The sequence below is a fragment of the Mytilus trossulus genome, chromosome 4 (assembly GCF_036588685.1).
Source record: "Mytilus trossulus isolate FHL-02 chromosome 4, PNRI_Mtr1.1.1.hap1, whole genome shotgun sequence".
NCBI lineage: Eukaryota > Metazoa > Mollusca > Bivalvia > Mytilida > Mytilidae > Mytilus > Mytilus trossulus.
The window spans coordinates 87,178,912-87,194,704 of record NC_086376.1 but is presented as its reverse complement, the minus strand read 5'-3'; the positions used below and the strand labels follow the sequence as shown (position 1 = coordinate 87,194,704).

At 30.2% G+C, this 15,793-nt stretch overlaps 1 protein-coding gene across 2 annotated transcripts in view; it reads left to right on the top strand.

Annotated features, from left to right (window-relative positions):
- Positions 1-15,793, top strand: part of LOC134716220 (neuropeptide Y receptor type 2-like) — a 57,834-nt gene that overhangs the window by 21,062 nt on the left and 20,979 nt on the right. Inside the window, exons 1-2 of one of the 2 annotated variants that reach the window (XM_063579077.1) lie at positions 11,073-11,273; positions 11,710-11,769. The gene's annotated coding sequence lies outside the window, so the exon portion shown is untranslated. Of the gene's footprint in view, positions 1-11,072; positions 11,274-11,709; positions 11,770-15,793 lie in introns of those variants that run through there. The other variant, XM_063579076.1, reaches the window with a different exon arrangement.

Sequence of the window (15,793 nt, the reverse complement as noted above, 5' to 3'; positions counted from 1 at the left end):
GCTCGTTTTAAAAATATTTTGTTTATTATTGTGTTTATTTGAGTGTTTTTTTATTTGTTATAGTTGCATTTAGTGTGCCAAAAAAAATGCAAACTTGATGTTCGTGACGTCACATACAATATCAAAACTTGACGTTCGTGACGTTACATACCAAATAATGACGTAAAAAAAAAAAGACCTATTTTGAGGAAATTTTTTCTTAAGCAAAAAAAACAACAAAAAACTTACTTTATGTAAAAAAAAAAAAAAAAAAAAAAAAAGGTATGCGATACGGGTTTTACTATGCGATACGGGGTATGCGATACGGGTTTAGCTATGCGATACGGGATATGCGATTCAGGGTAGGTGATACAGACTGGAAAAACAACCTTTATTAGATATACAAAATAGCTGTATTTTGTACTAAATATATGATAAAATCAGGTATCTGTTCGTTAGTTTGTTTGAGGTTTTTATTTATGCCATTTTATTGGGGACTCCATTTTGAATTGTTCTCGGAGTTCGTATTTTTGTGATTTTACTTTAGTCTTGCTGTTTGGAGCACAGTTTTCAGTTATACACACACAACCAATCAAGCTTATGTTCAGTCTTATGATTAAGTAAAATAGTTTCAATTATATGTCGATTGCATGCATTTATCTACTTTATCTGACATCGAAACGTATGTTTCCGTTACATACCAATTGCAAAAAGTTAAAACTGACGCCCTGCAATTTATTGTTATGTTTTAAAATTATAATACATGTAACAATGAATGTGCACTAGAATATCTAACCTCTTGATATCGATTTACCTCCAATTACAACGTTATAAAATTTAAATCAAAACAGGGTGAACAGCAGATTAATTGTGTTTGTACCTTATTGAAAAAATTAAAATCACAAAAAAACTGAACTCCTAGGAAAATTAAAAAAGGAAGTCCCTACTCAAATGGCAAAACCAAAAGCTCGAACAAATAAAAAAAAAAAGGATAACAACTGTCATATTCCTGACTTGGAACAGTTATTTTTTTCTGTAGACAAAAAGTATTAAAGAATGATAAAATAAAAGTAATGAAATGAAATTAATTAATTGAATAGGGACGCAGATGTATTCACCATTCAAAATATACATAGTATACCTTTTAACTCTGTGAATTGTTTAATTCAGACAATTACAAAGACCATGTTTTCACATTTTTTCTAAATACGTCTCTTTATTTGTAATATTTAAGTAAAAGTTATGACATTTCGTGATGTCTTATGGGATAACATAGTGTAAAAATGAAATGTCAAAAGTATATATGATAGAGTCGTGTATTGTATGGTTTGAAGATGGACACTCGGATGAAGGTCAATACGTTTAATGAATGTCATGCAACATTATGGCTGTCTGTAGAATCTTATTATGATACTAATCACGGTCTCCGATCGAAAGAATACTTCCTTTTCGTTTAATTATATTTCCATTTAGCAGTATTGGTATTGCGTGGTATGAAGATATCAGTTATTTATTGTTAGGTCTCTGGAATAATTGTGTAACTAATCTCTCGACAGAACATTAGTTTCATTCAGTACTTTCTGTATGAATATCCATTTGAGTCCTCATATATCTTCCAAAGTGGTATAGGTGTTTTAATTTTATTTGTTTTTATGTCCAAGTTAGTGATATTGTCCATTTGTACAAGAATTCTTATTTTATTTGATCGAAAAGACGTTAATATATACACGAAGTGAAATTCTGATCATTTAATCTAATGGTTATATTTTGGCGCAAAAAATTGAAGGACATTTGAGAACAATGTCTCAATATCTAGTATATTCAATGTCTGGATCAGAGAAGTAAAACAGGAATAAATAATAGCAATAAAATATTCAGTCTAATAATTTGCAACATATTGGACATCTACATTAAGTCGACCTGATTTCTATTAATGAAGTATGCTGTGTCGAATTCTACAGTTTAACGTACAAGAGTACTGCTTTTGTATATCTTTTATCGTGGAATAAAATCGTCTCGCTTTATTCATTGCTATGACGTTAGTCTGTTTATGAACCCTAGTTATTTATTTGAGTTATCATTTTAAATGTGAAGAATGAGTAAATGAAAGTATATCTTACAAATTATCTCTTTGTTATACATCTTTGTACATTGCATAACACAATGGACCTTTTCAATTTAATTGTAGTTTTAACCCATTTAAAAGCAAATGACTGTAATGCATTGTTTAATCTTTGTTTGATTTCAGTACATGAATTTCGTTGTAATGTTACCATTTTCTGTGATAATCGTAATAAGTCTTTTAGGTTCGAGAGAATCGAAACAAAACTTTTGGAAAAGAATAAGTTAAATGAGAAACAAGTACTTACAAATAACAAAGAGTAGACTTTTCGATATTTTTTAATATAATCAGGTATGGAAATTCGTGGATAAGACACCAACCCGAGGCAACAAATAAAGGATAGCTTTCATCTAAACGAACATTTTTGTGTAACGCGTCCAAATGTTTTAAAAGGCTACGATAATCGTTGATTTGACCGATGACTACGATCATTTAATCGATTGCCATTGTCATCAATAAGAAATGAACCCTGTGACACACGTAGATATGTGGCACGTTTGACTGTCAAGAATAGAATCTAGGTTTGGTATTTAATGTTAAGATGAAAGCCAATATCTTATCTTGCTGCAATGATTGAGGGAAAAGTCTGAGCTGAAGTCTGACGATCGTTAATCAGATATTTGGTTAGTTAAACCAAAAAAGGGAAAATTAGATGTAACCGCCATACTTATATCGTCTAAGAAGGCTATTAGAAATTAATTGCGAATCTGCAAAAATACATCTCCTTCAGCTAAACCTATCGTCTTAACAACTTACAAATAATGAAATATAAATTAGTTTCATGTTGCACGGTAGACCTGGGCGGTTTGTCAAAGTTACCGATTAACAGTCTATTTGACTGGATTCTATCGAAAATTTAGAGTGACAAGCTGAAGAATTAGAAGATTCTTTGTTCCCAAATTTGAAATAAACTGAAGCTTTACGTTGGCTTAATGAATACCCCTGAGAAGACGTCATAGATAAATCAATAAAATTCTTGAAAATTATTCAAAAAATGTCATTTCTGGTTTGAAAACGTCCCTTCAGGAACGTTTATGATTTATTTTCAGTGATTTCTATTGGGAACTAGTCTTGACATATTCTTCACCGTATTTGTCCAGCGGCGATCAGGTGATTAGCTTAATTATATTCCTGGTGACTTACCAAATTATAAACTGCGTGGTCAAGCTACAATCATAATTCTAGAGCTACAAGTCAATGCAAATTTAACACGAAATCCTACAATGAATGTCTGTAAATTAATCCTTGTTTCTGTTTCGAATCGATATGTCCGTTGAACTCATTTATCTTACTCTGTCCGCCCACCCGTCCTCTATACAACAGTTGTTTGGACTCTTCGTCGTAATCTCCAATGTTGACTTGAATTTATGCTGTTTGATATTGAACTTTAATATAATAAACATTAATTTGATTCAATGTATTCTGTAACTGAAAACCATGTATAAAAAATTATAAAACTTGTCATTTTATGTTTTAAAAAAAATTACTTTTTAACAATTAAGTAAAACTTGACGAAAGATTTTATTTGTGGAACAGAACAAACGAAAAGATGAAACGTATCAACCAATTATAATCATACAAATGTAAGACTGTCTAATGTCTAATGATTAAAATGCGCAGCACTTATATTGCGTGAAAAAAAAAAGATTCATTGTCTTTAAATCAAATTTCTATTTCATCTACCTTCTGAAACTTTTCAATCCTCTTTAATTTTTATAACTTCCTGCTGTTTGATCTAACAATTTTATTGGAATTTAAAATGATATCATACGTTAGAAAATTATTTCTCAAATCCCCAAACCTATATTATTTTTCAATTTACGTTGATCAAAACAACTTCTCTCATAAATTATATAAATACGAACAAAGAAGCTCACAATCTCATTGTCACATTAAAAAGATAATCCGCTGTAGAATCCATCACTCAGTAACTATTTTCGCGTTGTCAAAGTTTCGGAAAATCATCAAGGACAACAAAAAGTAATATATTTGCTATTGTCTGGTTACTAGGTTACAGATAAAAAAAAATACTTATTATAAGTAATAATTTAAATGGTATAAAACAGTAAACCCCTAGAGCGTTCAATATCAGGATCAGAGATGAAAGATACTGTCTAGAAACTTTCTATTACATGCCCTTGCTGACATTTTAATGACAATGATCTTTACAATAAAATCATGTTATGGATTTTGAATATCCTAGGAAAAATGACAATAAATATGATTTTTTCCAATATACTATAGACATCATTTAGTAATATCCCATTCATCGAGCATCTTAAAAAATACATTAACGTAATTGTCATTTACAAGATCTTATACATGAAATGTCAAATCGATGGTGTATTGAACGTTCTGCAGATGAAGTTTGGCGAAGAAAATCTCTTTCGTTTGCTTGATAAAGTGGGCGTGTCCTTCGGTTAGATTTTTATGAAAGCATAATTTCCAGTTAACAAGCCGATATTATTTAAAAAAAAATAATAAACTGGATAAAAGGGGTATAATTTTGAGATAATTTATGCAGCCTTAGTTAGCAGATTTATAGAAGAGGGATGAAAGATACCCGAGGGACAATCAAACTCATAAATTGAAAATAAACTGACAACGCCATGGCTAAGAATGAACAAAAACCAAACAGACAAATAATAGTACATATGACACAACATAGAAAACTAAAGAATTAGCAACAGGAATCCCACCAAAAACCCTGAGGGGTATAGATAGCTTTGGATCCTGTTCCCTAACGAGAAAATTAGTTATATGTAAAAAATTTCGAGTATTAACGTAATGGCTGTATCACTGAAAAAAATAGGCAATACATTGTGTGACGTCATAATTACCGATAAACAGAATAATACGTAGTCTCGTTTTTGATACTGACTATATCACGTAGAGTATCTTAACTCGTCCTAACGGGCTCGTCTAGATATTCCACGTGATATAGTCAGTATCAAAAACGAAACTACCTATTATTCTATATATATATTAAAAAGAAAACACTTACGAGTTATGTAGCAATATGCAATCTCAACATGTTTTGGTTTATTGAATGAGTGAATTTTATTTATTTCAAAATAACGAGTGTTCCTAAATGTTGCCAATACATGCTTCAATACAAAAAGTAGACGATTGAAGTTTTGTTTTACAATGTTATGTAAGCAATAAGAACAGCACTTGTATTTCATGTTTGTTTTATATTGTGTTTATTTTTGTAAATAGTATGTGTTTATGTATTTCAAATAATGAGACTCTAATAAAGTATTGAATTTGGAGTCAAACTTTGAGTGTTTCAACTTTTAAATTTAAATTTTCCGGTTCTTATATTTCCTTGGCTTTTAAAAATATTTGGCCTTTGGCTTTCCTGATATAGACAAATCCAGAAAAGCGCAACTGGAGCATTAAACTTAAAGTTATATTGTTTTTTTTTTTTTATAATCCGATTCAGGTGAGCTATTTTTCCAAAAAAAAGTGCATAATGCATAGACCTAAAGAAGTTTTTCTACAACTGTTTTTAATATACAAACCAAATTTGATTTGATGATGACACACTAACTATTTGTTTTAGCTTTAGTGGTTAATACTATAGCCCCATTATTTGTAACAATGAAAACATAGTTGTATGTTTTATTTGATATGGCCTTGTTTACAAACTCATTAATTTTGTATCGTTTAGTTCTTTCTTACCAATGTTTTAATACATCTTATCAGCAAAATATTTGTTACAATCATAATCTACCAAATCGAAATTTGATGCGACTGTCATAGAAGTGAGCGGTTTAGCGCTATAAAACCAGGTTCAATCCACCATTTTCTTCATTTGAAAAAGGAATATGACAGTTGTTATCCATTCGTTTGATGTGTTTTGCCATTTGATTTGCAATTTGATTTGGGAATTTACGATTGAATATTCCTAGGAGTTCAGCATTTTTGTGATTTTACTTTTTACTTCAGCATCGGACTTCAGTGTTTTACTGAACTTATACTTATTAACTGAATTTACCCGAATGTCACTGCGTCAAACTATTCATTTTAGCCCGAGTTTTTGTGATTTCAAGTCATCTGTTTTTATTACCCATTTGAGACTTAATTTTAATTGCAAAATCTCCTGATGATTGATGTCGTCTGAATACTTGTTATTCTTATATTACTAATATGTTGCTAAGCAATTAATGACAATATTCAAATAAGAGGAAAATCTTAACAGTTATTTAATTAAAAATTGTAATTAATCGAATACTCCTACATATCGTAACTTTCATATATGATTATGTTTACTGACATCGATGAATATAAGAATAGCTTTTAATGTTTACATTAGAAGTCCTCCTAGTCTTGAGGTAATATAAAACAGTTTTTTTAGTACTCTGAGTACCTTCTGTGTGCTCGAAATTCAAAACCCATAATTTGTTGTTTATAGCATGATGCGTCGGAGTACAATTATCTGTCTCCAAATTTTAATGACCACGAGGCACGGAATACAAATTTGCCCTTGAAATACCAATACAAGTATTTCAATTGGTTCATTTCTGAGTTTGATTACAATATTCGCACTTTTTGATAAAAAAAAACCCAGCATTAAAGCAACATACATTTTTAATAAAAGAGGATGGATCAAACATATTTTTTTCAACTTAAAAGTATACGCTTTTGTCAAAAGAAGAGAGAAAACAGCAAAAGTGTTATTGTTTTGATATACAATTACTTTTATTTTCGAACTTGTTATGATGAATTTAATAATTATACATCAATCCATTTCCAAAAATTAAAATCTTTCATGTTCATAACTTTATTTTCCACGTGGCAGTGAATTCAAATTTACATTTTTATCTCATTAAATATCAATTTTGTTTCTATTATGAAAAATGTTCATAAATCATAACAAAAAAAAAAGAAAAAAAAGAAAAAAAAAAAAGAAAAAAATGGAAAAACAAGCATCAATTGCTATCATTGCAATTCGTTTATATCTGGTGATAAAGCAAATTAATTGAGGATAGATTTTGTCTTCCTAAGATCTATTGTGACCTATAACCAACAAACAAAATTCCAACCTTTGTAATTTCTCATGTAATATGAATAATTGACTTGATAAAGCATTGATAACTGATTATATGATGAATATGAAAACCTAACCCTGTCAAATCTAAGCCTATTTACTTTGTAGAATATTTTTCCAGTTAAGCATGATATCGACCAGGCAATTATGGGAAACTAAACAGTGTGAACAGAGATTTTGTTTCATATAAAACATATCATCCATTAAAGTAGTGTTTGATTTTTTTATTCTCACGAATGATTAAAGGATAGAAAAGCCAAATTGGGACAATTTTCAACTGTGGAGGGAAATCGTTTTTGCTTTGTTCAAGAATTCGGACTGTTTAATCATCAATGTATACTGAAAACAATAATAAAACTAAGATCTTGATAACTTTCCTCAGAATTCTCATACACTAAATATATTTTTTTTCTTCACTTTTTTCGTTGAGGCCTTGACTAAGTCGGGTTTGTCTTTTATTGTGTTGGTTTATGTAATGTATCCGGTTTTTGTTTTCAGTAATTAGTTAATACATCAATTTTATCATGTATATCTTTTATATTCATTTGATAAAATTTACTGTTTGCAGTAACATTAATTGTTCTAAAAAATAAGGATATTCTTATCCCAGGCAGAAAGCCCTAGCCGTATTTGGCACAACCTTTTTGAACATTTGATCCTCAGTGCTGTACATCTTTGTACTTGTTTTAGCTTTCGAAATTCCATATCTTGTCGTCACTGGTAAATAAAGCTAACGGTAGTATACCGCTGTTCAAGAGAAGAACAACGACACAACATCAAAATGCAACACACACAGAAACGGACCAAGCACCAGACAAAATCCCACGTAAACAACAAACATAACATCAAAACCAAACACATGAATTTGGGATAGACAAGTACCGTTACACGTCTTAAAATAATTTTGAACCCATACTCACAAAAAAGAGAAAACAAACGACACAACGTTAAAATGTAATACACACAGAAACGAACTAAAATATAACAATGTAAGTATTGTGTGGACGAGGCGCTTCTGGCGTATTGAATTTTGAACCTGTTGCCTTTTCTTAGCTATTATTCATGTGTTTCTTTGTCTAATATGTTCTCCTATTTATTTGTATTGTAGTCCTGAAATGTTATGTTGTCATTTTAATATTATATCTAAGATTGCCATAAAAGCAGGATGTTTGGCATGCCACGTAACCAGTTTCAATCCACCATTTTTTTGTTTTTGTTTTGTTTTTAAATGTCCTATACCAAGTCAGGAATATGGCCATTATTATATTATAGTTCGTTTCTGTGTGTATTACATTTTACCGTTGTTTCGTTTGTTTTTCTCTTATATTTGAATGTGACGGTACTTTTCTATCCCAAATTCATGTATTTTTTTTTATGCTATATTTGTTATTCTCGTCAGAATTCGTCTAATGCTAAGTCTGTTTCTGTGTGTGCTACATTTTAATGTTGTGTCGTTGTTATCTTCTTATAATTAATGCGTTTCCCTCAGTTTTAGGTTGCTACCCCGAATTTGTTTTTTGTCCATTGATTTACGAGTTTTGAACAGCGGTATTCTACTGTTGCCTTTATTTATACAATAAAAATCCTCAGGGTATGCTCGTCCAAACGCTTAAAAGTCATTAAATTTTGTACATTCATTTTATACAGATAAATGTTTAACACCCAGCCGATCCGAATAGTAAAAGAACCGAATTTACCTCTCGGGACGGGCCGAATATTTGAAACCCACCGCCTTGAGAACATGGATTCTATCAATTTCTTCTTTTTGGTATTTTTGTAATTGTTCCATCCAATACTTTATGCGTTTTCACACTTCTACGTACAACTGTTGATGTTTCAAGCCTTAAAAACAGAACTCATAGAGAAAAAGAAATTACAAAAGGATCTTCAATTTTCATAATTCTTGAAAAATGCAAACCACATAAACCGAGCTTAGTTTTTTAGTCTTCCTAAGATACAACCGTTATAAATTCTACGAAAAAAAATATTAAAGATTATGAAAAATAGGGTTTTATATTAAACAGATGACTTTTCAGAACTCTATTTTTATTACAATGCAAGTTCAATGTCATTAAGATATAAAGCAATATGGAAGAAATCAAGGACTTAAATTGAACCTGTTTATTGATTTTCTTTAGTCCCTTTAATTGGTGTTTTTATTTGTTGTGATTCAAACTTTGGTGCAGTTGTTTTGTTATTTCATAACTGTTATCTTTAAACAACTTCCGAAGCTTCCAGGAATTGTGCTTCAATTTCCGACTTATAATAAAACCTTGCTTTAAATTTGATTTATAAAGGGCACATATTTTACCAGATACATTACTTAAAATACTTTAGTCATAGTTGTTTTATTGATTTGTTAATTGTTATTCCTTGATGGTTATATATGATATTTCCAGCACGAGAACTGGACATCAAAATTATAGAAAAAAGTGAATCTAAACATGAAATTCACTGTCACTGGAGACATAACTGTTATATATTTTTCAGATGAAATGAAAGTATGGTCATTTCACTCTTCATTTGCAAGTTGTATCAAGAGAAAGTTTTATTTTACGTTTGATCAGATTTCCGTCTACTGAATCACAATTCGCTTTGCTTCTAGACAAACCAACCAAGAATTATTGTTAATGAAATGTCTTTCAATATGATCACTTATATGTATGTGGTATTCATATTGTAAACAATGCCTTAAACTTTACTATAAAAAAACAACACGTTTTAAGATATAACTCCATGCTACCGACCGTACAGAAATCACAGGCAAACAGTATATCTAAAGTCGGATCAAGTATCTTAACTTTTAAGCAGCTCTGTCAGATTGATAATGCATCGCTTGTATCTATATATAAGCACCAGTTGTTATACGAGGAAAATTGTTTGATTAATATTATCTTATTTATGTGTAAGTGAAATAATTATAACGTGTATGGGCATATAGACTACTTTAATAGGCAAAATATATGTATAAATATGAACAATATTGTAATTTTGAAATTTTCATTAGACATGCGGACAAAACTTTCAATGTTATTTCAAATATAATCAAATGTTTAAAAAAAAATTGAAATGAAAAAAAAAAGTACAAATCTGAAATACTAAAAATCAAACATACAGTATACGTTTACTTTCTTTATTAAACTTTAACAATCAAAGTTACTCCACCTTTCGACATACACAGTTGTTTTGGTCAACATTCACTTATTGCTTTTTTAATGCGCTAGCATATTTAAACTTTACAAAATTTAATTTAAACTACAAATTCAAATCTCTCTCCATTTATATAGATAGGTCAACGTTATGGTTTTATTTCAACTATGCATGCATTGCACATTCAAAGTAGATTTATATTGTAAGATGTGTATACAAAAAATGCAATATGCAAAACGATTCATTGAAATAATGTTGCAATATATCATCACGTTTTTCTTGAAAAGTTTTGATTCATTTATTAAAGATTTTAAGTATTATTTGCACATATTTTCTAGAGGTTTGAGGAATCAATTAAATACTTATATAGTTTCAGGGGTATTTTGGGGTTAAAACTACAGAAAAAACAGTAATTGTTATTCAAATATTCATGATTAGGATAAATCATATCTGCAAAACATCAACCAAATTGAAGTTATAGTGCACAATTATTGCAAAAAAGTAATAAAATATTTAAGATGAAAACTATTAGATGTAAATTCCCAGAAATATTACTAACACAAGGCAACGATTCTGATAATAAGTTGCTTAATTATGAAATCTCGACGCAACAAACAACTTCTGCACTAAATATCCCCTGTGAAATATGCTATACATTATTAATTAACAGAATAGTTGCTTAAATAAGACCTCCGGGCAGATCAGACAAGTATTACTATTTATTTTTGTCAGAATACGGCGTTTCATATAACCGCCATAAATATTTATTCTATTACACAGTTCATCGATATATTTTCTGGCTATTATTGAAAATTGATACGTTTGAACTTTTTGCTCAGGTTTCAAAACACTCGAGTAGAACTGCAGTTTTCTCGTTGATTTAGATTTAATGGGATAAAGAACGAAGGAGACGATATGCAAGAGAATAGCTACATCATATGCTAATTATTTTAATGAAAAAACGTAAAGGTGAAATATTTTAAGTGACTTTTGATGATAGCGACTACAGTGATTACAATTCATGATCATCATGTAGTCGACAAAAAATAAATAAATTTAAAGAAAATTGGTTCCGATAAATAGTCTGGAGCAAATCTCATTTTTTTTTTATATTAGCAAACAAAAATGTAAAATGATTTTATAACATGATAAGGAAAGATTGTCTTGTGTGTACAGTGCTATCTAACCGACATTAGTTCTCTTACTACGCTGCAGGTGCTTTGCCAATCGATTTTTGTAGAAGCTGAGAATAACTACAATGTAGCGGAGAAATGAAGCTCTTTCAAACGTTTAAAACCATTTAATTATTGTTAATGAATATCAAGACTTAAACTGGACAAATGCATCTTAAACATTGTCATGATTTCAACATGTGTTAACGACGACATCTTGTTTTTGTCTGCAGGTTTGAGGAATAATGGCGGGAAATTAACAGATGAAACCTCGATGTGACAAGATGGACTTGGTAAGTGACATATTGTTGATGATATTGATTTGTAAATAACAAGCAATGGATTTCTGATATCAAATAATTTTTATATTGAGTTAAAGATTCTTTATTTTGTTATTTGTGATAACATTTGAAAATTCTATTCAAATATCGATATTTTCCTGTGTAGAGTTGTAATACATGACATCATGCGTGCATAATTTTACAAATTGTAATAAAACATGGCTTATCAGTATCTTCTTATACTTTGTGTATTGATTTTTTATCAAGCAGTTTTTTTATGATTTAAGATCGCCTTTACAGATAAGGTTCAGTTTATTTGTAGAAACTGTAATTTTTTAATTGTTACGTGTATACTGATTGTAGTTTAACTGAAAACGATACCATGTGTTGGCATTTTGTCTACATTATCATAATTGTTCAATGTATTTCATTAAATCAAACCAGTTCATTTATATCAGAAAATTGCTTACCGTTTAAATATAAGTATGATCGCACTTACAATTAACAATGTGCAAGCATTATTGTCATGACAAACAGGACAGGGAGTGTGTATCAATTTACTGTCGTTCCTGCGGCATTTTGTTTTATGTAAGTCCTATTCGATTTAATTTATTTACTTGTGTTGTTGAATTTCTCATCTTAAAAATTTTGACAGATCGCCTAGGGATAATTTCTGAGATTAAGAATGAAAAAAACCATTCGATATGTTGAGTCTTTTCATTTAAAGTCATATGAAACCAGTGAGTGGGGAAAAAATAATGTTTATCCAATTCGTGAACCAATGCATGTATATATCATAAACTTAGTCCTCTGTGCACGATTTTATCATTTTTTACGCAAATATATCGTATAATCGTCAATATTTTTTCTCTCTGTCTATTATGATTTAACAAATATGGCTGCTCATTAAATGCCGTGTTTTGAAGCCGAAGTTTACCGATTGTCACCTTATAATAAACAAATAACAAAAAGCATTGGTATTGAGCACGTGTTTACCATGTACAATCAAATAATTGCTTATTTTTATGACAGATTCATACGTATCGCGATCACCGGATTTTTACGAGAAGGGTTACGCTCAGGTCACTATGCATACGGAAAATATGTCGACGAATTGCTTCCTGGAAGCAAGCAATTAAAAATAAGTCAAATTCTTCCTAATGTGGACAAATTAAAGAACTTTCCTCAGAAAAAAGTATATGTACATAAGTTGTCTAATGAAAACTATCAATTTAGTTATAAAAAACATACGCATATTTTTTTTTAATTTGAGGTTTCTTATGACTTTAACCATTTTTGTGTCCTTTATAGAAGACAATGCGGTATGAGCTTTGCTTATTTTTTAAGGCGCGCGGTAACTTATAGTTGTTAATTTATGTGTCATTTTCTCTCTTGTGGAGAGTTGGCTTATTGGCAATCATACCACATTTCATTTTTATATTGGCTTTTCTTTTCGACCATTTTGTGATTTTCTAAATCATCAATATTTTTTTAAGTTTGTGATCCCTGAATATATTTGCCTTAATTTTTAGATAAGACACTATATTCGTCGAAATGCAATTAAATTAGTTCAGTCTTATGCTAGAAAATCCTTCACTTAATTTTCGCTAATGATAAAATATATTTATCAAGTACGCGATCCAACCAATTAATTTAATGGTGCACGTTACAATGATTATTTTTTTAACCATATATTAAATAACCAACTTATCATGGAAAAAATGGTCGGGTAATCACATAATCACTATAAAAACGGCCAAATAATCAAAAAAGCCATGAGGTGGCTCTACAGTATAGAATTTTTGTATTTTTTGTCATGAGGTAGGGTAGACCTTATATGATTTTGCATCTTCTGTTTATGTCGTTAAAGTTTTGATGCTCTTCAATGCTTATTATAATATGGTTCTCATACGTACCAGATGAAGGCTTTCTCAGAAACACCACGTGTTGTTCGCACGGAAATTTGTTTCACACCATTATTTTGTGATTTGCAAAACGATGTTTGGACAAACATTGTAAAACATCAGCTTTTTTTATTTAGTGTTGAGCATATCTTTATAACACGTTGGCGTATTATTCTCAACATTAAACATCCCAGTGCAATTAAAAACCGATATCTCACCATTCCCGTTTACTGATATGATGCGACATATCAGAAAACGGAAGCGAAGCGAGATCGGTTTTTAATAAGATTGAAAATATCAAAATTTATCATACTTTGCAGGTACCACTTAGATAGATGCATTACGAGAAAAATTGGGATTGTTTAATAAAAATACTTTTTCGTTTGATAAGAATTAAAAGTATTGTGGATGACTCCAAACTCTTAAATTGAGAAAGAACTGCGTATGTAATGGCAATAAACGCCAAACGACCTAAAGACAAACAAAGTTCTACAAATTACTACTCATTAAAACATACTGATCCACACAAACCCAACAAAAGGTCGATAGTTATGTCGACAATGTACAACTGTGCATTGAAGCATAACGTAACTAAATATTTCTACAAATAGCATAACGGCCAAACTTAGTAAATATCATCAAAAGTGTATCGAAGATTCTTGCTTCGGTTTCTTCGAAATAAAATCGGTTGTAAATTGCGTAGGATTCTCCATAGTTTTTATAACGCTCATCATGAACTATTTTGTTTAGCTATGCTTAAATAGTTGCCCAGTCCTTTATGGTCTTCGTCGGGAAGTGCAAGCTATCGTTTGTTTTATGCAGAACCTCTCTTTCATTTCCACATATCTAAACAATTGAATAAAATTAGTTTCTCATAAGTCAGACTCATCGTTAACAACAACAATCGACCATTTTTTATTTGCTCATGATAAGGAAACTACTTGAAAATAGACAATAAATTCAGTTAGTTTTAAAACAGTAATTTTGATACGATTGTTATGTTGAAACAGCAAAGATAACGACTTCAGCAAATACTCGTCCTCTATATGGAATGCAGTGTAACTGCTAATTTAAAAAACAACGTAATTTTATTCCTTTTTTATTGCACTTTGAATTCCATTTCGCAATAACCAGAGACGATAATTAACTTAATGCATTGTACTGATAAATGCATTTCAATTACAATCACAAGTTATAATACCACAATATAATGAGTTGTAAAATTATGACAACGACGAGAAGTAATTATGTAATCAATGTCTAAACAGTCGCCATAACCTTTAACAAATATTATTATTCCAGTCTTGTATTTTTACTTTCATGTTTTAATTACTGCTTCGATAAACTTACTTGCAAAACATTTAACACGTCTGATTTGTGTTAAAGTACATTGATTAAAGGTGAGATGATGACGTAGTCGACGTCATAAAATGTTATTTTCTGTTTATCATCACGGCAGGTATTATTGATGTTGACCAACAACGTTTTTAGGCTATGGCAACTGTTGTCACGCGAAATATATATGCAAAAATGAACCAAACAAGATTTCAATCACTAGATTTGTAACTGAAATATTCAGTTGTTGTAGATTTTGTTTACCCTTATGGAAAAACATATTGCGAATGGATATTTACAAGTTGTCTGTTCATGCTTTTGTTTTACTTTCCAAACGTTTGATTTCAGTTTTTGTGCTCAATAAGAAACACGATTGTTTGTTTTTATTTATTATTTTATACGAGGTGATTGTGTATGCATGTAGTCCATATTCGTAAGATGCAATAAAATAGTTAAGGAAATTAAGGCGTCAGTAATTTACCGTTTTCAAATCTTGTAAATATAAAAATTGAGGAGACCACATGAACTCAAAAAGGAGCAAGACCGTTTGTATCGACAAGGTTAGTGTCTCCTGCTATTCAAGCATACCCCGCCATGAGAATTCACATTCCGTAAACATGTTCAATTTGGAAAAATGACACAATTTGTTTAAAACTGTTGTTTGTTTTTGGTGCACATCAGTGTTTTTGTTGTTTGTGTTATTTTCCCCTTATAGTTTATGTGTTTCCCTCCGTATTAGTTTGTAACCCGGATTTGTTTTCTCCTAAGCGATTTATGACTTTTAAACAGCGGTATAC